The 23,619-nt window shown below is 31.1% G+C and overlaps 1 long non-coding RNA gene across 2 annotated transcripts; it reads left to right on the top strand.

Moving 5' to 3' along the window:
• The first annotated feature begins 8,476 nt into the window (after window positions 1–8,476).
• On the top strand, window positions 8,477–23,434 carry LOC144998294 (uncharacterized). Of its 2 annotated transcripts, XR_013660234.1 has the most exons (5): window positions 8,477–8,692; window positions 17,762–18,165; window positions 18,600–20,740; window positions 22,238–23,149; window positions 23,242–23,434. It is a non-coding gene; the product is annotated as an uncharacterized LOC144998294 (long non-coding RNA). The 2 variants fall into 2 exon arrangements; XR_013660233.1 differs by having other exon boundaries at window positions 17,762–20,740.
• Window positions 23,435–23,619: the final 185 nt, after the last annotated feature.

Here is a 23,619-nt window from a genome sequence, read left to right as displayed (position 1 = left end):
TGTGTACTAGATCCTGTAGTCCTTCACTTGACTCACATAAACATGTGATCAAGGAATTAGTCTTAATCTTCCAAAGATACAAATTCTCATAAATTACACAATTTAAATTATATGAATACAAGTTTCTATCCAATTGAAATTTAGGTGATGAGAATTCCTTTTCACTTAGTTAGTTATGACATTTCCACAAGCGACATAATTAAGAATCAAATCCACTTTAACATTGCTAATAAAAAAAATATAACCACCAATTTTCATAAATGTCGTTGCTAGGAAATATAAAGTAAATAAATCAAAAATTCACTTTATTGATAATAAGCAGAAAATTTTGTCCTTACAACGCAAATGTATGAAAGCTATGTTTATAGATATTTCCTAAGCAATCTGTTAATTTATCACAACTCCTAAGAGTAGCTTCTAAAATCTGACCATCGAACCATGCGATCGATATCCATCTCTCACGATCAGATTCAGCTCACTCTCCTTATAATTCCTTCTTTCTCTTAGATCCTCCAAAACATCAAAATGTAATTATCACATCATGTATTAAGAATATATGAATAGGAACTTAACAATAGAATTAGATAGTGGATGTACCTGAAGTAGAGTCACACTACTTGACTTTACCATCTCTACGTTCTTTTAGGTAATCTAAGCAACTTCGCATCCTACGCCCCTTCAATTGGCAATAGAAACAAATGAACCTTTCAGGAATAGCACATGAGATTATCTCAGAATCAGCCTTTTTCTTTACCATATGGTCAAACAGTTTGACCTTAGCCGATCCCTTTCCATTGGGAAGAGAAACCTTTTCTGGACTAACAATGTTGCCATTATCAATGTCCATAGAAATTGGGAAGATAGATCCTTCAAACACATTTGCTTGATTTGTTCTTTTAAGAATTTCTACTTTAGTAGTAATCAACATATATGTTAGATCAATTAGGGTCACGTCATGATCCCTCATATAGTAATCTGACTAAATGTTTCAGGAAGCGAAACTAGAACCAAGTCAATGGCCAACTCCCTTGGGAAAATGACACCCAACATCCCCATTCTGTTAATGTGCGATTTCATTTTCAGAACATGTGTACATACAAACTTTCCATCTTGATGTTTATTTGCCAGTAGGGCTTGAGTGACTTCATATTTTTTAGCTTGAAGAAAACGTGGCTCATGGAGAATTATTGGAGGAGGTAGAGGAAGGGTTGGAGAAGCATGATTACCAGTTCCACTATTGCTTGTGGCTGTGAACGACAATTTGGTCGCATAGTCCTTCACATTAAGCAGATCTGGATAGCGTAAAGAGGCGTTGGTGTTACAGTGGTTCCGATGGTGGTCGGTGGTCATCCAAATATATTTTAAGATAAGATAGAAAAAAAAAGGAAAGAAAGAGAGAGTGTGTGTATCGGTGTGTGAAATAATGATATCTTATAAAAAAATAAAAACATAATCATTTTTAATAAATATAAAGTACGTTTTTCTAATAAATATTTAAATTTATAATACTTAAAAATCTAGATTTGTTTTTTTATCATTCTCAAACTAATAATTTTTTCATTTAAACAGACTTATATATATATATATATATATATATATATATATATATATATATATATATATATATATATATATATATATATGTTCAGGTTAATTTGTGACCATGCTAATTTTGTGAGATCATGATACCAAATCTAAAAATAATTTTAAAATGCAAAATAAAAGAAAATTTTCAAAAAAAAAAGTTATTTATTATTTTCGGAACTTTAATTACTTAAAAAAATAAAAAAAAAATTATCATTTTTTTAAAAAAAAATACGTGAAATATTCTAATAAAATATTACACTGTAAATATTGTAATATGATTTTTAGAATGTTAGAATATTCGACTATATAATATTCCACTTGAATATGTAAAAAAATATATATATTTTAATTTATTTTTTTGGTATTTTTTATTATTATTATTTTTGGAAAATATAAATTCCAAAAATAATATTTGAAATTTTTTTTTGAAAATTTTCAATTATTTTGAATATTAAAAATATTTTTTTAATCTACTAAATGAGTGATTAGCATTACATCTCATGATCTCACAAAATTAAACAGTCTCATATGAACCTAACCCTAATTAACAATAGATGGTAAATATATTTATGTAAAAGATATATCTCAAAGTTTTATTCTAACTTATCAATTAAGTTTACACACCACAACCACATTAATTCACTGTGGTGATCACTGCATCCACAGAGCCACACCCTCCGCCTTATAATGTATCTTAGCAAGAATGAGTACATAATTGAAATCATATGTAATGTATAGATTTATGTAATTAAAACTTAATGAGTAAATTACATGAATGGTCCCTATGGTTAGGGGTAATTTACACGTTTAGTCCCTAACTTATTTTTTTAACTCGGAAAGTTCCTACTGTTTGTTTTTGTTACGCCATTGGTCCCTACTATTTGTTTTTGTTACACGTTTGGTCCCTATCTAACTTAAAAAGACTATTATTTAAATATGGAAAAATAATAAGGTGGATAAGGTAAGGTGAAGGGGATGGGTTTTGGGGTGTGTTTATTTAAATAAATTAAAAATCAATGGCAAAATAGTATTTTTAGGTAAGATAGGAACAAAGCGCGTAACAAAAACAAACAATAAGGATCTTCCGAGTTAAAAAGATAAGTTAGGGACCAAACGTGCAAATTACCCTAAACCATAGGGACCATTCGTGTAATTTACTCAAACTTAAATAATATCTTATAACATGTCTAAAGACCAAAATACGAATGATAATACAACATTCGAGTGAGCCTTAGCCAAACTTTTTACTATTTTTTTAGGTACCTTGTCCCACTATGTTTGATCCTAAGTACAACACTGATTTGATTATTCATAAAATTCGAACGGTGTAATATCAACTCATATACCATGATATGACATATTAACTTTTGATTCGGTATTGATTTAATCTATTACCTAAAACGACCCGATTGGTTTGATTTAACATCTTAGCAACAAACAAGAATTATAGTTTTACCCTAAAACCAAAAATTAAAAAAAAATTAAAAATAAAAATTAAAAAAAAAAAAAAAAAAAAAAGACTTCAATACAGAAATGCTAAATGTTAACGGACTCATATAAATGAGATGAGGGTGACCAGAGAAAGCTCCCTAGGCATCAATGTTGCGATTGTAAGGACGCGACGATGTGTCCTTTGTTGGACCATGAGTTAATTTGTGGGGACTGGAACAGTGCAATCATAAAAAGACGAGGGTGATGTTTCAATAATAAGAACCAAGCAAGAGTCCTAAGCTCCTACCCTTTGTTTGGCTCTCTTCATTTCGATTTTAAGTTTAGATCTAAAAAATAAATTATAAAATTATATCCCATAAAAAATGTCTCAAAATAAAGGTGAGGAAGATATATGTAGTCAATTATCAATAACAATGAAATTTTTTTTGTGTGGAATTGATTGCAATATTAAAATCATAACTACTAAGCACATATGTTCACAAAGACTATATATATATATATATATATATATATATATATATATATATATATATATATATATATATATATATATATGGGGTTATGTTATTTTGTTTCTAGTAACTATTGTGTGTCAGAATTAACAGATTTTGACCATCTGATGGAATATAATCAAAGGTTATGATCTGAGGGTCTATGATAGTATAATATGATAACATATACCATATAATCACACAAATTTCAGCATAAGGGCATTTTAGTCAATTAACCTACGTTAAAAAAGGAAATTTTTGGATTTTTAGCGATAATTAAATCCTTTATTTTTAAAAATCTGAATATTTTAAATTAATTCAAAATTAAAAATCCGATTTTATTCTGTCAGAATGATAGAATGTTAATCATAAACTAGTAAATATATTTTTCGATTTTACTCTGTCAGAATGACTGAATGTCAACCATAAACTAGTAAATACATTCTAAAAAGAATACACAAAATCAATTCTTGAACTAAAAATATACCAAATAATTACATTATATGATTGTGATTCATTGAATAATAACAACATTCTAAAAAAAAGTAAAAAAACATTAAAATCTAACAAAAACACTAATCTATTCCGAGATAATATTATTTTTTAGCAACACTTTATACATTGTAGCATAACACATTCTGATATAATACACTCTCGTTCTCTATGTTTTCTTCCTTCTCCACATCAATGTTTGCCTCTTCAAAACCTAAATCCACAAAGAAAACATAATCAAGTTTCAAAATTTTAAAAATTCAATGCATTCTAAGAGAATAAAAACTATAAATGCTAACAAATTGTATTAAAGGCTATAAAGTTTGATAGAATATAGTAGAAAATAAAAACTATAAATTATGACAGAATGTAATAGAGACTATAAAGTTAACCATAAAGTATCACAAATTCATTACCAGTTACACAAAATATACTTGTTGTTGACAATTATTCTCAAACATTCTAACATAATACATTTATATAAAATAAATTCTAATAGAATATATTACATAATTCAAGATCTCTGATTGAATACATAATTCAAGAGTTGTGATTGAATCATCAACACACATTTGCATTCATTCCCAGTCATGAATTCAAGAAACAAACATACATTTACATTATCGATTTAGAAAATATGAACACCAATTTTGACTTTTTTGAAACAAAATCCAACTTCCGACTGTGAAGTGCAAGTTGTATCAGAATATTTTCTTCAATTGAACATAAATAAACCATTGAAGAAATCGAATTTAATAAGATGATGAACACAATCTCGATCTTGAATCAAAATCGAGATAAAATCAATCTCGATTGAGGTCAATAATTTCCAGTTATATCCCCTAGTTGTTGGATTACCGAACTAGAGAAAGAAGAACAGGAGGCTACCGGAGCATACCTCTGTCCAATTACCTGCAATCGCCAGGATTTCCTTACCGTTCGCTCCTCGCTTCTCATTCGCGTTCACGAACCCCACAGCAGCGCCACTGCTTCTCTGCATCCCCTTCTTCAGCCTCATCGAACCCAGAGTCCATCATCAATTGCAAGACAAGAGTATGTGCTCCCTTTTGGATCCGTCGATTGTAGAAGACAAAGCAGAATCGGTGATGGTGATGTGTTGATGCCGATGATGAAGTGTTCGGCCACAAACATAACTAGGTCAAATATATTTAGTTTATTTCCTTAATTGAATGATTAGCTTATTTCCTTAATTGAATGATGTCAATTAAATGATTTCCTTAATTAAAAGTACAAAAGGTCCAAAATACCCTTTAATGATTTATTTAATTATATATTATTTCTTGAATTCTCATTGGTGCATTTAGGCACACAATAGTTGCTAAAAACATTTGAACCTACTCTCTCTCTCTCTCTCTCTATATATATATATATATATATATATATATATATATATATATATATATATATATATATATATATATATATATATATATATATATATATAACCCTCCAACGCGGTAGATCAGTTATAGTCATAAATGATTATGTAGCGTCAAACGTTCCTTTCACCTCCGCCACCTTCCCCACCACCACAACCGCCACTGCCACTAACACTAGCACCACCTCAGCTACCATTCAACCCCGTTCTTGCCACCTCCGACATTTATACCATCAATATCATTTGTAAGATGATTCACAAGAAAAAATTATTAGATGATTCATTTGTAAGAAGTTTTTTTTTTCTACATATTTTTTTCTTGTGAATCATCTTACAAATGAATCATCTAGTGATTCATTTTTTTTGTTCGTCAAAAAAATATGTAGAAAAAAAACTTCTTACCTTCCTACAAAAAAAATTTCTTACCGGATCTATATATATATATATATATATATATATATATATATATATATATATATATATATATATATATATATATAGAGAGAGAGAGAGAGAGAGAGAGAAAGAGAGAGAAGCAATCCCAACAATATTTATTTTGCCTTAATCCACTTTGTGGTACGTTGGAAAGAGACAAAGATATACACAATACACATGTTTTTTAAACAAAATATATTTTCTTAAACAATGTTAATCATCCTCTTTAATAAATGAAGAGTTCTTTTTTTTTTTTTGCACATTTTTCACAATCTCATTCAATTTGTAAAATTTCATTTTGTAGTTATTTTGAATTATTTTTTTTTCAAAATATCATGAGTTTTTCTATTTTATTAAATTTCATATAAATTTTAATGTAATAATTACAATAAATGTAGTAATAACTTGATATCAATTTCATTAATAAATTTAATCTTTAATTTCAAAATTACTAAAATCAAAGCTCATTGGTTTCTTTTTTTTTATTTAAATTATCCGTTTAAATTTAAAAGATAAAAAACATTTATATTCTAATAATTTATTATTTTTCTTATTTTCTTATAAATTCAAAGTTTTAAATTATTTTGACATTTATATTTATTTATTTTTTTAAATTAACCCTTTTAATATATGACTCTCACAACTAGTTACCTTTATATATATATATATATATATATATATATATATATATATATATATATATATATATATATATATATATATATATATATAAGCATAATTTTTTTATAGTTTCAACGATTTTAAATATCAAAATTAATAATTTTTTATTCTTTATAAATAAACATCTATATTGATATACTTTTAACATATTTTTATAGTCTCAAATATCATGATTCAAAAGTGAATAATAATGCATTAAATTTTTATTATAATATATTCGTTATTCAGTTATTCATAAAACACAATTTTTTTCACAGTTTAATTATCATTCATATATGAATATAACATGTAATAAAGTTTTTGTTACCAAAAATATATATTTTTATACCAACTTTCGTGACATGTTATATTCATATATGAATAAAAAATATATTAAATCGTCATATGTAAATAAAACTTTTATCATATTTTTGTTATAGTTTATTTGTTATTCATATATGAATAAATAGTATCTTAATAAAAGATATAGTGTTTTGAAGATTCGAACTACTTATTCATATGTGAATAACAAATGAATTGTAACGAAATTCTGATATAAATTCTATTTACATATGAATATAATATATGAGGAGAGCTAATACAAGTTTTATTCAAATATGAATATAACATGTGATTATTTATATATGAATAATACTTAAACGGTTAATTCATATGTGGATAACGAATATGTTGTAATAATATTCTGATACACTTTTTATTCACATATGAATAAAAATATATTTTAGGTAAAAAAAAACTTTATTACATAATATATTCATATATGAATGATATTTAAACTATAAAAAGTATACGTTTTTTTTCATAACTGAATAGCGAATGTACTGTAATAAAAATCTGATTCACTGTTATTCACTTATGAATTACGAGAGCTGAAATTATATAAAAAAATTTAATGTTAAAAATATATCAATATAGATGTTTATTTACAGGAACTAAAAAATTATGAATTTTGGTAACAATACGTTATTAAAAGTTAAGAAAAACAAAAAATTAAGGGTTTTTTTATTATTATTTTTTTATTTTTGCATATATTAAGGTAATGATTAACATAATTTAAGAAAATATATTACAACTTTGAAAAACACAAGTGTATTCCTTTCTTTCTTTTTTCGCCGATACGATGAGAGATTTTGCTGCAAAAATAAATGGTTGATTGAAAATGATTCCCTTATTCTCAATATTTTTTATTTTCTCAATTAAATTTTCCCTTCTCTCTCTCTCTCTATATATATATATATATACACACACACACACACACACACACACACAAACGAACCGAATGAACAAGAACTAGGGGTTGTTCATATTCATTCGTTTAAGTTAGCCAAACAAATAAACAAAAATAAACGGATAAACGAATGAGTTTTCTTGTTCATATTTGTTCGTTTAACAAATTATATTGTTCGTGTTCGTTCGTTTGTGTTTATGAACATGTTAAATGAACATAAATAAATGAACAAAAATAAACAAATATAATTGAGCCTATATGAACATAAATGAGCATATAATATAGTGATGTAATCAAATATAATTAAAAATATATGAAAATAAAAGGAACTTATATAAACGAACATAAAAGGAACTTATATAAACGAATGTTCACGAACATAATCGAACGAACGAGACCATTGTTCATGTTCGTTCGTCTAATTAAACGAACGAGAATTTGTGTTCATGTTTGTTCATTTATTAAATAAACGAATATAAACGAAATTTCCGTCGAACGGTTTACGAACAATTCGCTGAACGTTCAGTTCGTTTCCAGCCCTTATATACACACAAACACTAAATTTTCTACCCTAAAGGGTGAGCGTTTGACCCGGTTGGACCGGAGCAATATTGATAATACGGGTCGATAATCGGTTTTTCATATGTGGCTATATGCCTATATCAATTCTGGATATATAACCGACACTGACTTGGAATTTGATGTGCCAAAATCACTTCCTAATCCGAATACTAATCATATATAATTTCAGCCGCACCCATCCTTTAGATGACATTGTGAACACCAGAACTAACCCACACCCAAAAAAAAAAAGGATCAACTCCAAAATTGATCATCTTTACATCAGATTCAAGCCTTGTTGATCAAGATCTTAAAGAATAAAAAACAATATTTGATGATTCGACACACGATTTTAACAGAACTCAAGTAAGTTCTTATGTTGCAGATATTCTTTATTTATACTTGTATAAAGTAGATTACTATTGTTATTTGATTTTTTTTTTTATTATAAATTCTGAATTCAGTAGTAACTAGTAAACCAACAATTCAATTTTAAACCGTATCGGTTTATCTAATACCAGTTTTTTAAAACTCGGTTCAGTTTCCGTTTTATTGTTCAAAGTGTTTTTTTTCTTGTGACATCTACATATATTTATGCATGTGTGTAAGAACTATAAGAAAACAACACTTACATAGAAGAAATTTAATTGATATTTGAAGTCGAATACCTTCTTCCAATAATAGTTAAAAATGATTTTAACATACCATATATAGAACTCAAACTTATCTTATTTTTTATAACCAAATACGAAAAAACATTATCTATGTTCTTTCATCAATTTATCTTTCAAGTCTTTTGAACTTCATTTTAGTAATCAAATATTAATATTGTATCACCTACAAGTCTACAACCATCAGCCACCCATTTTTTTTTACTTATTTTCGAAAAAACTAAATATAATATATTTAAAAGTTGAATCACTAAAACACCACCCTACCGATCGTTATTGCGGGTATACCAACTATATCATGGTTGGTCCCGTGTTTAGATTGGCCTTTTTCCAATTACATGTTCTTGATAAGGCTTTCACCTGCAATGTATTATGAACTTGATCAAGGCTAATTATTCCCTGTTTTCTTTTTCTCTTAATTGATCAAAAATTGTATCATATATATAGTTGACAGAATCCAAAGCTACAACAACAAATTTGAGATGAACAACAAAAATGAACCATTCAACACAAGAATTAGAGAAGAAGATGTCCTAAGTCCTAACCATATGATCATGACCAATTACCTCAAAGAAAAATATGAATCTTCGATGGTTAAAACATATGCATTAAAAGAATATGACCATTAATCAACCTCAGTTATTGCCATGAATAAAAGGAACTCTTAGAAGTATATAAGAGAACCTAAGAATACAAAAACACCAAGCGTTTGGAGCAAAGGGTGCATATGTATCTTCTTTTAACGATGTTGCAGACTGGAACGAAGCAAAACCTCCATTTGTGAGCGCAGTCGACGGCTTCCACTTTACCACCACATTTTGGGCACGCACCAGGCGCTTCCTGTCGGCTTAACTCCTTCTCTTCTTCCTCACACACGTACTGTAGTCTCATTTACCCCTCTCCTAACTTTCTTTCTTTTCTTTTTATGCTCCTTCGTTTTCTTAGCTATTATATACATATATATATATATATATATATATATATATATATATATATATATATATATATATATATATATATATATATATATATATAGAGAGAGAGAGAGAGAGAGAGAGAGAGAGAGAGAGAGAGAGAGAATTGAATGCTGTAGTTGGAACCAAGTACTGGTTTGTTTTTGTCCGCTTGTATTATTCATCCAACTGATTTTATTCGAGAGAGAGTTTGCAGGGAAAGGATGGTTAAAGACAATATTGGACAAAAGTTGGATTGAATAAAGAAAATAAAAATCATGAAAAAATAGTAATGTAACTAATTATCGCTGTACGAAAGTTTTCTAATGTCGCTTCTGTCGCCGTAATAAGAATATAACTTAACAGTTAAGGTGTTGTTAGAATACATATTGCGTGAATGGTCGGTCGTTTGCGAAGTGTAAAATTAGATAGTAAAAATTTATGCAAATAAATATTAAAATTAATAAATGTTATTGATATTTATAACATAACACCTTTCAATATTCTGCACTAATATTACATACTATTCAAAATAGAATATTTTCTTTTTTAGGAATATATTAATGTTGTTTTGTTTATTTGAGGAGTTCTTTTCTACGAAATCTAGAACATCCAACAAGTATCACGAAGTAAACGATGAAACCAGTGTTCTAAACGGCACACGTCAAGGCTCGCCATGACATGAGGTGTGACGTCATCATTATGATAATCCTCATAACATTATTGTTAGGGGTGACGCGTGACAAAGCGTGATATAACGAGTCATGGCGTGTAATGACGTATGTTTTTTCGTTTGAGACACGTTTTTTAATCTCTCTCTATGTATTTTCTAATTTGGGATACAAGTATTTTGTTTTTTTTTATCTTTTTACTTTTAGTTATTGATATAACACTTCTAAAAAGTAGTTATATTTAATACAATTTTATATTATCTGGTAATATAATTATAAATTAATAAAAAAATGTCGTCTTACATCACGTCTTGAAAAACGTCATGGCTCACCATTACTCGTTAAGTTTGAGGTTTGACCTTGCCACCATACTACGTCTCATGCCATATAGAACCTTGGTCGAAACTTATGTAGGTTTATCACCATAAATCTCTCTACCTTTCTTTTTCTATGTTTGTGTGTGTGTGTGTATATATATATATATATATATATATATATATATATATATATATATATATATATATATATATATATATATATATATATATATGCCAATGGAAAATACCCAAAGTGACATTTATATTCATTTTGGTGTCTATAATATCAATTAAGTAACAAATTTGATGCACTTATTATTTTTTAAATGTATATCTATGTATCATATTATTTTTCCTATTCCAACATCGATAAACTAAAACCATATAGACGTAGTTTTGATACCAACATCTAATTTCTATAAGACTAATATAAATGTTTGGTTGAGACTAATTGTATATATACAAACAAAAAATTATGAAAGCTAAAAAGATTACATTCTCATGACTTGAAAAGGAGCATGATAACTCATTGATATCGGTTGTACCGGTACTACATTAAAATATACATAAAATGCCTTTAGTTTACATGTATTATTTTATAGGATCAAAAAGAAAACCATAGCAAATGAAGTCTAACATAGTTAGGTGGGTGCATCGGGTTTAATACACATGTAAGGTGGATGTGATAGGCTCAATTCTTGTAGTCCTAAAAAATTGTCACATGTGGGGAAATTTTCCTTTGAAACCTCTATGGGGTTGGGTTTGCCCTATAAAAGGGTTTGAACTTCAGATGCACCTTGAAATATTACGAATAGGCTTCCACTTAATCGTTTGTCGTTTCCAAAAAACCATGACTTTAATGGAAACTAAAGCCAATTAACATGTAAAACAAATTAAATATAATTTATGTGTACCAATACATTTGCTAATATGGATTCAAATTTTCAATACCTTTTGGGCTTCAATAAATCCACATTGTGGTCCCAACGCAATATTCCATGTATTCTGTTTTAATATTCTTAAATATTAAAATGGGTTTTACAAAAAAACTCTGAGAAAAATAAAATTTCTAACATGTATGAATACATATGGAAGTGCCAAATAGTGAAGATGGAAATAATTTTCATTGTTGAAGGAGGATGATGAAAACCAAATCTATTCAACGAATTTAAAATGATCAGTAAGTTTGTGTATCCATAACTCAAATATGAAATTAGTACCTACAGTGAATGCAATTTGGTGCATGTCTATGAAAAAATGTCTATCTGAAATATTACATGTGACATACCGAAAGGAACCATACACTGAAGAATTTGTAAAAAATAAAAATAAAAAATAAAAAATAAAAAATAAAAAAACTGGAAATTTATGTGAAAAACAATACCCACATAAAAGTATTTTTCCTCCTCTAAAGGTACTTAATCGTTGCGAAATATGACAAAGATGTTTATGTTATTCACAGTAATTATATTTAGTATTCTTATGTTTGTTATTGTTCATGTTATTTTATATTAAAGAACCAATTAATAACCATTATTAGAAAGTCTTTTGAGTGGTATTAATTAAATTAGGAGGTCTCTAATGCATAAGAATGAAGGAAAAATGATTTCATTATATGATACTAGATGAATACCCGCGTGCTACACCGAGTATATGTTTTAAATATAACAATGACATTGTTGTTAACTTTTCTATAATAGTTCTTATATTAAGTTGATATAAAAACATTGATTATATTTAACCATACAATAAAATACACATGTATCAATACTACATAATCTCAATCGTTTCAATAGCACATACCCATGGGTTATTCCTTAATAAAATTAAATATAATATATGGTTAAGTGTTATTTATAGTTGTTATTGTGATTAGTTATTTTAAAAAATTAGTCGGTTAACATATTAATTTCTATCATTTTAGTTATTCAAGACATCAAACATTGTTTTTTGTTTTTAAAGGTAACAATATAAATTTTTATATAATGTTAATTTTAAGTTCGATGTTGTACGTTATTTTTAAGTTAGTTATTTGGAAACTCTTACCATTTTTAAAATAATTTTAGAAATATTTTTAGTTAACTTGAGATTCCAATTTAGGTTTTGCATTTAACACGACAACTTATAACTTTGTTGATTTTACAAAGTACTCTTTAGATTTTCTTTTAAGTTTAATTGAAATTTCGTTTGAAGTTAACTCTTTAACGTTATATTTAAATTAATAATTTAAGCATTTTACACAAATTATTAAAATTTGTGACTTTAAAATGTTAATGATTTACATACAAAAACATATCAAAACAAATAAGTTTGTTGAGCATCAGCGCTACCGGTTGATCTAAAACCAATTGGTGTTAGAAATGGCGCAACCTTACCCCCCCCCCCCCCCCTAAAAATTTTCTCCTTGAGAGAATCAAACCCTCGTCACTAGCTCTGATACCACTTATTGAGCATCAGCGGTACCGGTTGATCTAAAACCAATTGGTGTTAGAAAGGGCGCAACCTTACCCATATAGCACATTCAGTCCTCCAGGACCGGACATTCTATTGCGGCACTCCAGGCCATCGTACGAGGGTTTGCTTGATGTCATTTCTGACCCCCAACAAAGTTAACTATAATATATGAAAAGTTAAAGACATAATTTTATAAGTAGAACTAAAAGATGATGTTTTAATATTAAAGTTTAGTTAATTCAGGTTTACAAATAGTTATAAAAGTAATTTTAAAAATATTTTTAGTTAATTTGAGATTACAATTTATGTCTCACATTTAACACGACAACTCATAACGATTTTGATATTTACGAAATAGTTTTTAGATTTTCTTTTAAGTTTAATTGAAATTTCGATTGAAGTTAATACTTTAATATTATATTTAAATTAACAATTTAAGTATTTTATACACATTATTAAAATTTGTGACTTTAAAATGTCAATAGTTTACATACAAAAACATATCCAAACTAATAAGTTAAATATAATATATTAAAAGTTAAAGATATAATTTTATACGTAGAAGTAAAAGATGATATTTTAATAGCGAAGTTTAGGTAATTTATGATTACAATATAGGTTTTTCATTTATTTAACAATATTAACAAATTTATAATCATTATTAGAAAAAAATTGAAAAGCCATGAGAGTTTCAAATACATGTAGTGAAAAGTATAGTATATATAGATATAAACTATTAATTAAGAAAAACAAGTTGTATTATAGGTAAGAACACTTTTATAGTGGGCTAATAGCAAAAAAGCAAAGTGTTTATCTCAGTCCTCGTACATAGGCATCAATAACTTTTGTAACATCCCCATTTTCATGGCTAGAAAAAACCGATTTTATTTATGTTGTATAAAAATCAGAGTACTTCTTTTAATAAAAATGTTGCGGAATTTGTTCCAGTAAAACATGATAAATACGTTATCAAAGCATTTCCGAAGAAAATTATTTTTTATTCATTTTAAAACATTTAAGATGTCATCGTCAATACAGTAACATAAGCATAAACAGAACTTACATTCCTTATCACTAGTGATTTATATCTCCTTAATCTCTCAGTGTAATGTGACTTCATATCAACATCTGTGATATAAATAAACTCAGTGGGTCAGGTTGGGAAACCTGGTGAGTACATAGGGTTTTCAACCCACAATAATATAATTATTATGTTTAATCATCAAACAATCAACTTAATTACTCATCCCCATTATCTTCTTCACAATTAAGGATCTACCCTAAGAATCAAATATGTATTGTTCATTCATTCCTAAGGATCATCCTAAGGAATAGACACGAAATCCATCGTTGCCAGGGTTTACTCAAGAGGCACTAAATACATAGTTGCTAGGGTTTTCTCAACAAGCACTAAATCCATAGTTGCCAAGGTTTGCTCATCAGGCACTAAATTCATAGCTGCCACGGTTATCTCGTTTATCGATAGTATCGCTTCCGAGAATCCACTCACAATACATGTCAATGGGTTGTTATCTTGTTTATCGACAGTATCGTTTCCGAGAATCCACCTGCAATACATGTCAATTGGTTTTTAGAGTACAACTGGTGAATACACAATTTAAATAACTGTTGTGTCAAAAATATGGTTTATACTTTGCTTTTCTATGAAATTGTATTTTTACGTAATACCTTATGTGTTTACGATCAGGTTTACGACGAAGTGGATATTCACGGCCGTAAACCCTGTTTACGGCCGGCCGTAAACCCATTTACGGCCCATGTTCACCAAACCCATGTTTCTCATGTATAAATATAAGTGTTAGGGGTGAGAAGTAGATTGATGAACAGAAGAGAATAGAGGGTCTTATGTGTGTGTATTTGAAGGTATTCTAGAGAGAGAGAACAGAAAGTGTGAGTTAGTGTGTGTGAATCTTGCATCTGGATCTTATTTCATATCAATATATACTTCATCATCATCTTCTTCTCCTTCTCTTCTATTTGATCTGACATCATCCGTTTGATTGGGATTCCGCACCATCAAACGGATCTGATTGATACATAAGCATAAGCAGATTGGGGACTTACAATTGGTATCAGAGCGAGGATTGTATCAGTCAATTTTGTCAGATTTGGAGCTTATTTGATCTTATTTTCGAAAGCTCTTTGCGTTTTTGGATAGATCTTTGAAAAATAAGGGGGGTTTGTTCTTCGCTTTTTTCATAAAAATAGGTTTTTGATCGAGTTTTGGAGAAAAATGGCGTTTTTTGAAGGGTTTACGGCCATTGAAGGGTTCTCGGTCATAAACAGTTTGCGGCTAGGTTTCTCGGCAGATTGGGGACTTACAATTGGTATCAGAGCGAGGATTGTATCAGTCAATTTTGTCAGATTTGGAGCTTATTTGATCTTATTTTCGAAAGCTCTTTGCGTTTTTGGATAGATCTTTGAAAAATAAGGGGGGTTTGTTCTTCGCTTTTTTCATAAAAATAGGTTTTTGATCGAGTTTTGGAGAAAAATGGCGTTTTTTGAAGGGTTTACGGCCATTGAAGGGTTCTCGGTCATAAACAGTTTGCGGCTAGGTTTCTCGGCAGATTGGGGACTTACAATTGGTATCAGAGCGAGGATTGTATCAGTCAATTTTGTCAGATTTGGAGCTTATTTGATCTTATTTTCGAAAGCTCTTTGCGTTTTTGGATAGATCTTTGAAAAATAAGGGGGGTTTGTTCTTCGCTTTTTTCATAAAAATAGGTTTTTGATCGAGTTTTGGAGAAAAATGGCGTTTTTTGAAGGGTTTACGGCCATTGAAGGGTTCTCGGTCATAAACAGTTTGCGGCTAGGTTTCTCGGCATCGGCGACTAGGGCTTTGGAGTTTACGGCCTCGGAGTTCACGGCCCGAGGTTCACGGTCCTCGCACATGTACAGCCGCAGTTTGCAGTACTCGGTTTGCGGCCAGCAACTCGCACTCCTTCTCTTTCAACAACAGCCTCGCAGCACATCAGATTCCTCGCCTCGCCTTCACATATAAAAAATAGGAAGCAGAAGCGGAGGTGTCGGGGTTCGAACTCAAGACCACTGGTTCATTACCTCAGCGCTTTACCCAACTCCTCTAGCAACGCATTTGTTCCCTCCCTCCCAATTTTAATTGAAAAGCACACCCTTTCGTTCATAACTTCGCATTTTTTACATTTTTAACCCAAAAATCAATTTTCTTTATTTTAAAATTCCATTTTCAACCCTAAAATTTTAGTTTTTAATTTTTGATTTTATATTTTAACTTTTGACCTTAAAATTTTGACTTTTACTTTCAAGTTTGATATTTGACTTTGAACTTTGACTTTTTCGTTTAACTTTTAAATTTTCAAATTTAGCTTTTCGGTTTGACTTTTCAAGTTTGACTTTTTATATTTGACTTTTAAGGTTGACTTTTGAGGTTTATAGTCAAAGGGAATTTTTAAATTTAAGTTTTATTTTAGCTTCGAGTTGTGATTTTAATGGCTTTTGAAGTCAACAAGGAAATTGAAGACATGAAAGAGAATCGTCAGGATATGTAACGACAAAAATTCAACATGTTCAACTACATCCCTGGAGAAACCCTGGAAGCTCAGCTGCAACAATTCACCACTCTCTCTACGGAGATGAATATAGCTGGGATCTTCTTGACTAAGTCTGAGATAAACAAAAAAACTGCTAAATTCACTTCCGAAATCATGAGATATGAACGTAGCTTTCATCAAGAAGACAAAATATCTAAATAGTCTTAGTAATGCTGATGTAATTGAAGAGCTTGATGCCTTGAAATGTGGAGAAACAATGAGTTTTGCAAACATCCCAGTCAATGAAGTTTCATGTACTCCATCTTGTGAAGATACGATTAAAATTCTTCGTGAACATAATGATTTGCTAAAAAAGGAAGTCGGGGACCTAAAATATGAAGGATATCAACTTAGGAAAGGACAAAAACCCCTGAAGGCTTAATTAGAAGCAAAAACCAAAGACTTTAGGAAACTTCAGGAAGAGTATAGAAACAAGTGTGAAAATTATGACTATATTAAGAGACAACTTGCTGTTGTAACTGAAGAACTTGAAACTTTGAAAATTAAGTGTGGAAAAATAGATATTAGTTTCAAAAATTATATTGCGTCAAGTCAGACAGTCGAGTCCTTATTTGAAGCCCAATTAAAATTCAAAGATAATCAAAATAAGGATCTAGGGTATGATAGTGTTCCTCCATCTTTCAATCATAACTACACATCCATCCCTATTACACAGGAAGAAATTGATAGGGAGGCACATCTTCAATATAGAAAACTAGTTGGATTTGTGTCAGGAGGTATTTAGGTTGAAAATACTAATGTTTCTACTTCATGTGTAGGTAAATTATCAGAATATGAGAACAAGGAGAACACTACTGAACAAGCCAATGACTCTTTGAACTCAGAATCTGTTCCTTCGAATTCTGTTACTCCTAACAAACATGCCGTTGAGAAATACATGCCACCAATTCCAGTAAAACAGAGCGCCTGTTGTAACTGTGCGTGTGGGAACAATAAGAGTCGAGACAAGGATACGCCACCAGGGGCATGAAGAAACAACTTCACAATGAAGAAAAGGACATGCTTTCACTGTGTAACACCTGGACATATTGCCCGAAACTGTCCAAATTGTGCATACGTTCCCTACTACGCACAAGGCTGCAGAACGCGCCAAGAGGGAGATACTTCAAAAGAAACCCCTCAAGTAGACCTGGCAATTTGATACACGATATGAGTTTTCCGTGTATGTGTTTTAGAAATTCGTGTTTCGTGTTTATTCGTGTCTGACACGTATTTTAAATTCGTGTTTCATGTCTTATACGTGTCAAACACGAATTTACCTGTTTAGACACATATAAGACATGATACAAATTCGTGTTGACACGTGACACATATAAACATGTATATACACATATATATACTTTAGGGTTAAATTTAATATTTATAATTTATTAGGGAACAATTTTGTAAAAGTCAATAATTAGTTTATATCCATAGCTTAAAAAAGCAATTAAAAACGTGTCTATTCATGTTTTTTCGTGTTTTCGTGTAACACGGCTAAAAAACGTGTCTATTTGTGTCGTGTCACGTGTCACATGAATTTTTTACGTGTCGTGTTCGTGTTTAACAAATTCGTGTTGTGTAAATTTGTGTCTGACACGAATACATGACACGCAGACACGAATTGCCAGGTCTACCCTCAAGGTCACATTCATACCATGGTGACTGGAACACACAGAAGGGAAAGAATCCGAATCCCAAGGGCAAGCAGGAAATGCCGGCCAAGAAGCCCAATCCAAGAGATGCTCCAGTGAAATAAAGACCGGTTAGGTCAAAGTCATCTCAACGGCCGACATCAAGATCAAAACCAAGTGCTGAGGCACCCATCCGATCCAACAAGAAATGGGTTAAACCCGACTACAAATGGGTACCAAAGGTTCAATCTCCCAAATCAATTAATGATTCTAATATTTCTACATCTTCTGTTTGTGATAAGCAGGATATGTCATGGGAGAGAGTATCGTGCGTTTACGACAAAGGTCGACCCAGTTTTAAAATGGACTGGGTTCCAAAGACCAACTAATCCCACTCTGTGTCAGAGCAACTATGGAGGCATATCATCAGATTTCGGTTTGTTGGTAGTGGCTACTCCTGTCATATGATAGGGGACATCTCTCAAATATACAACACATAGAACTTTGTTCAAGAGTATGTGTCCTTTGCGGGAAAGGAAAGAAAGGAGGAAAGGAAGAGATCACAAATGGGGTTAATTCTTAATGACATGAAGAATTTTCAGATCGGTTTTGAGATTATGTGTGTTGTTCTCAGACCTTCTGGATGCAAATTCAATCGGTGAATTACGATTTGCGTTTTCTTCTCTATACTCCTGAGTATATCTTACACTGATTCGTTTTAAATACAAATTTTCATTTTCTTAATAGTTTTTCGTTAGTAGTTTTTATTGGGAAGTGATATAAAGATAAAGTGATAACAGGAAGTCTAAAACATGTGTAAGGGACTGAATCTGAATTGTCTAGACTCTATGTTCAATGTGTTGGTAGGCACGAAGGATTTGACAATGTGGATTTAGTTAGGATTGTTTGGACTGACCATATGATGCTCGGGTAGATTGAGCAGTGAGATAAACACGGGAACCCATGGAATACACTAAATTAATACACATCTAGAACAGTGGCTTAACTTTTCCTTGATGTACGGACTTATGTCCTTAATTCTGGTTATGATAGGGCGACTGGGGGGGGGTCTGATAAAGTAAGTTTGTAGGAAATTATTTTCTTGCTTTCTATCTGTTAGTCATATGTTGCTTCCTCTGTGTGCTTGGAAGAGATCCGACCTGGAATGCAGCATATGCAACTCTATTTCTATGCATCTTATTTATCCATGAAATTATTCCTATCTGTTAGCCATATGTTGTCTCCTCTGTGTGATCGGAAGATCCGACCTGGAACATAGCATATGCACCCTAGTATCTCTATAACCCTCTATCTTTGTTAGTTATATGTTGTCCCCTCTGCGTGATTGAAATAGATCTGACCTAGGACACAACATATGCATCTATCTCTAAATCTTTCTTCCTCCTTAATAATTGTTTACTCACCTACAGTAAGGAGTGTTGGATTAGGTGTCTAAGCCCATAACTATAATTGGTATGTACTTGAATTGATAGCAGCACAGTCCTTTTGGGTTGCCCTCAAACCTAGCAACCGGACAAGGAAATTATGAAAGGAGAGATATTAATTTATTATAAGATTAATAAATTAATATAAATGATTTTATTAATATGTTAAAAGATTAATATATTAATAAGAAATCATTTGGTTTAATTAGTTGTTAGCCAGAAATTAATTGAAATTAATTTTGGGGTTAAAAGAATTAATTATAAGGTGCAGGGACTAGTTTGCAATTATCTAATAGTTGAGTGGAAGGCTCTAGAACCCCCTTGGATAAGGGTGGACGAAATCTTTAGGGGAAACCCTAATAATTTCGTCCATAGGGGCTTGGATAAGGCCCTTGGGTTTGCTTAGGCCCTAAGCAAAGGATAACTAGGGTTTTCCTAAACCCTAGATCCCTCAGCTATATAAGGAGCCTCCTGGTTCATGTTTTGGTCACTCTTTTCTTTGGAAGAAACCCTAAGGGCCGAAATTTTGCATACTCCCTCTTCCCTCTCTCCTCTAATTTCCTTCTTGCTAGTTTGGGTGTGATTCCATTAGAGGCATTACACTTGTGGTGCTAAGCTTCCAAGAAGATCAAGATCAAGATCAAGGGAATCATCAATTGTTTACTATAACAATTGAAAGGTATGTAATTACTAAACCCTAGTTTGTAGATTTCGATTATAGCCTCTCTCCTCTAGGGTTCTTGTTTTGCAATTCAAAGTTGTATGTTCAATAGATAAAACATAGATCCAAAGTAGGTTGCATGTGAACTTAGGAATTGTTGTCTAGTTTATTTGTTTTACCTAAAACCCATCAGTGGTATCAGAGCCATTATTTGTTTTAAATTGAATTGTCATAATTGTTGAATTGCAAATTAGGGTTTATAGCTATTAAACCCTAAAGGCCATTTTTCGATTTTTTGGGTTATGGATCAAAAGTTTTTTTTGAAAACCCTAGCCTCCAAAGAGCCCTAATCGAAATTAGGGTTAGGGTTTTGAAAACCCTAGCCTCCTCCCTTGTGAATTTCGAAATATGCTAGAGATTTTAGGGTTTCTTGTTTTGGATAATTATTACTTGATTAGATTAATTGGATAATTATCCTTTATCCCTAATTTTCGAAATTTAGAAGGATAAGGATTAGGATTAAATTAATTGATTAATTTGATTAGATAATCCTTACAAGATTTAATAAATTAATTAAAAGTTAATTAATAGATAAATATTAAACCTAATTGATTGGTTTATTTAAATTTAAAATTTAATAGTTTAAATTTCGAATATTTATATAAACTCTTGGAGTTTTAAAATGTTTTAAAACACACCTTATATATATATATTATAATTAAAAGTTAAACATTATATATGTATAAGAATATGGTCAGTCAAATCGCTAGTATGCCTCATTCACGAAGCTAGTCTATAAGGGGGGTATAAGGAAATTGCCTATAAAATGGTAGTTGAATGGGTGTCCACTCTCACCCACCGCTTCCTTGATTAGTGGAGGGTCGTTAGCAGAACGGATTTGATAGGACAACTACTCCTCATTAAAAGTATAATGCTATTAAAGAAAGTACTAGAACACTATTTTTCAAAAATCCCAACTCTAGTTACTTTACGAAAAATGTGAAAAGTATGCTAATCCATGAAATTTCACATTATGCTTTATTGGTCGTTAGTGGAGCGTGTGTGGTTAACCGGCACACTAAAAGGCACTAATAAAGAGTAGTAATGGGTATCTTATAATTATCATTTTGATGGAGCGTGTGTGGTTTACCGGCACATCAATAGTTAATGATAAAGACAATAAGGTTACCAAGCACATTTGCATGGTTATTCACATCTAGTTTGTGATCCTCGGTATCCCAGTCACAAATAGTAGAGCATAATCCGAGATTAAAACATGCCATTAAATAGTTTTAATGTATCTCAAAAGAATTAGGAATTTCACTTCGTTTATTTTGTCTAATGGTGGAATTGGTGAATCGTCATTCACCTACCTTTATGAGATTTGAAATTGGATCTCGGCATCCCATTTCTAAGTTGTAAATCGTCATAGTTGGGTCCTAACCTTGATATGATATCTTTGGGTTATTATATTGAGGTGTCTTGGAATCTAACTAAAACTATCTTTCTTTTCAGATGTCTACTCCTGGAAACACTTCTGCTTTATCATCCTCCAGCCACAACTTCTCTCTACTAAACATCTGCTCCAAAGTCGTTATGGATGGCTCCAACTATAACGATTGGATGCGTAACATCAAGATGGCGCTTAGATTTGAGGACAAAGAGTATGTCCTTGAAAAGGAGCTCAAAGAACTTGATGAGTCAAAAGCCACTCCCGAAGAGTATGCCGCCTACAAGAAACACTATGATGATGCTACCAAAGTGGCATGCATCATGGTTGCAACCATGTCCCCAGAATTGCAGAGGTACTATGAGGACTACTATCCCTTTGAGATGAACAAGGACCTTATGGAAAAGTACCATAAGCGAGCTCGTCAAGAAAAGTTTGAGGTGGTCAAGTCACTCATGGCTTGCAAGATGAAAGAGGGGGAATCGGTTGTATCTCATGTGCAAAGAATGCAACGCTACATAGAGCGTTGGTCAAGCTCAACATTCACTTCGATGAGGAATTGGCCATTGACATGGTCTTGAACTCGTTGCCTGATTGTTATGGTCAGTTTATCTTAACTTACCATTTGAACAACACTGAGCAGACCTTGGCCCAATTGCACAACTTGTTGCAGACAGCTGAGGCAGGGATGAAGGGTAAAAGTATACCCTCCACACCTGCAAGTGCCCCTGTCTCGGCCATTGGACAGGGTAAGGGGAAGAAGAGGAAAGGCCCTCCCAAGCAAAACTGGAAGAGCAAGGCTCAAGCTGTGTCATCTAGTAATGGCCCGAAGGCTAAGCCCAATGGTTCCACTCCCCATGTTTCTGATCCAAAAGAGGCCACTTGCTTTTACTGCAATCAAAAGGGGCATTGGAAGAGATCTTGCCCACAATATCTGCAAGATATCAAGGATGGCAAAGTGAAGCCATCCTCGGCAGGTATTTACACTATTTCTGCTAATAACTCATTATCTTCTCGTTCATGGGTCCTTGATACAGGATGTGGTTTTCATATCTGTTCTGATTTGCAGGGGCTAAAGGAAAGTGAGGACATAGAGCATGGGAGGATAAACTTGATCATGGGGAACAGAAAGTCTTCACCAGTGACCAAGATCGGAGTTTATCAATTATTGCTTAGTAATGATGTTAGATTAGACTTAATAAATTGTTGTTATTCGTCTGAGATGACGAGAAACATTATTTCATTTCATGCATTGTTCAGACAAGGTTTTAAATATTCTTTTAATGATTTGAATAGTTCAATTTATGTTTATAAGAATGGTGTTTTTGTGTTTGAAGCTTTACCTTGTGATGGTGTGTATGAAACAGTGACTTGTGTTGATAGCTTAGGAAATAGTGTACTTAATATTGACTTGTCTAATAGTGTAGACAAGGCATGCTTGTGGCAT

The sequence above is a fragment of the Lactuca saligna genome, chromosome 5 (assembly GCF_052625555.1).
Source record: "Lactuca saligna cultivar CGN05327 chromosome 5, ASM5262555v1, whole genome shotgun sequence".
In the NCBI taxonomy this organism is placed as follows: domain Eukaryota; kingdom Viridiplantae; phylum Streptophyta; class Magnoliopsida; order Asterales; family Asteraceae; genus Lactuca; species Lactuca saligna.
The sequence above is the reverse complement of the archived record's forward strand: the minus strand, read 5'-3'. Positions and strand labels throughout refer to the sequence as shown.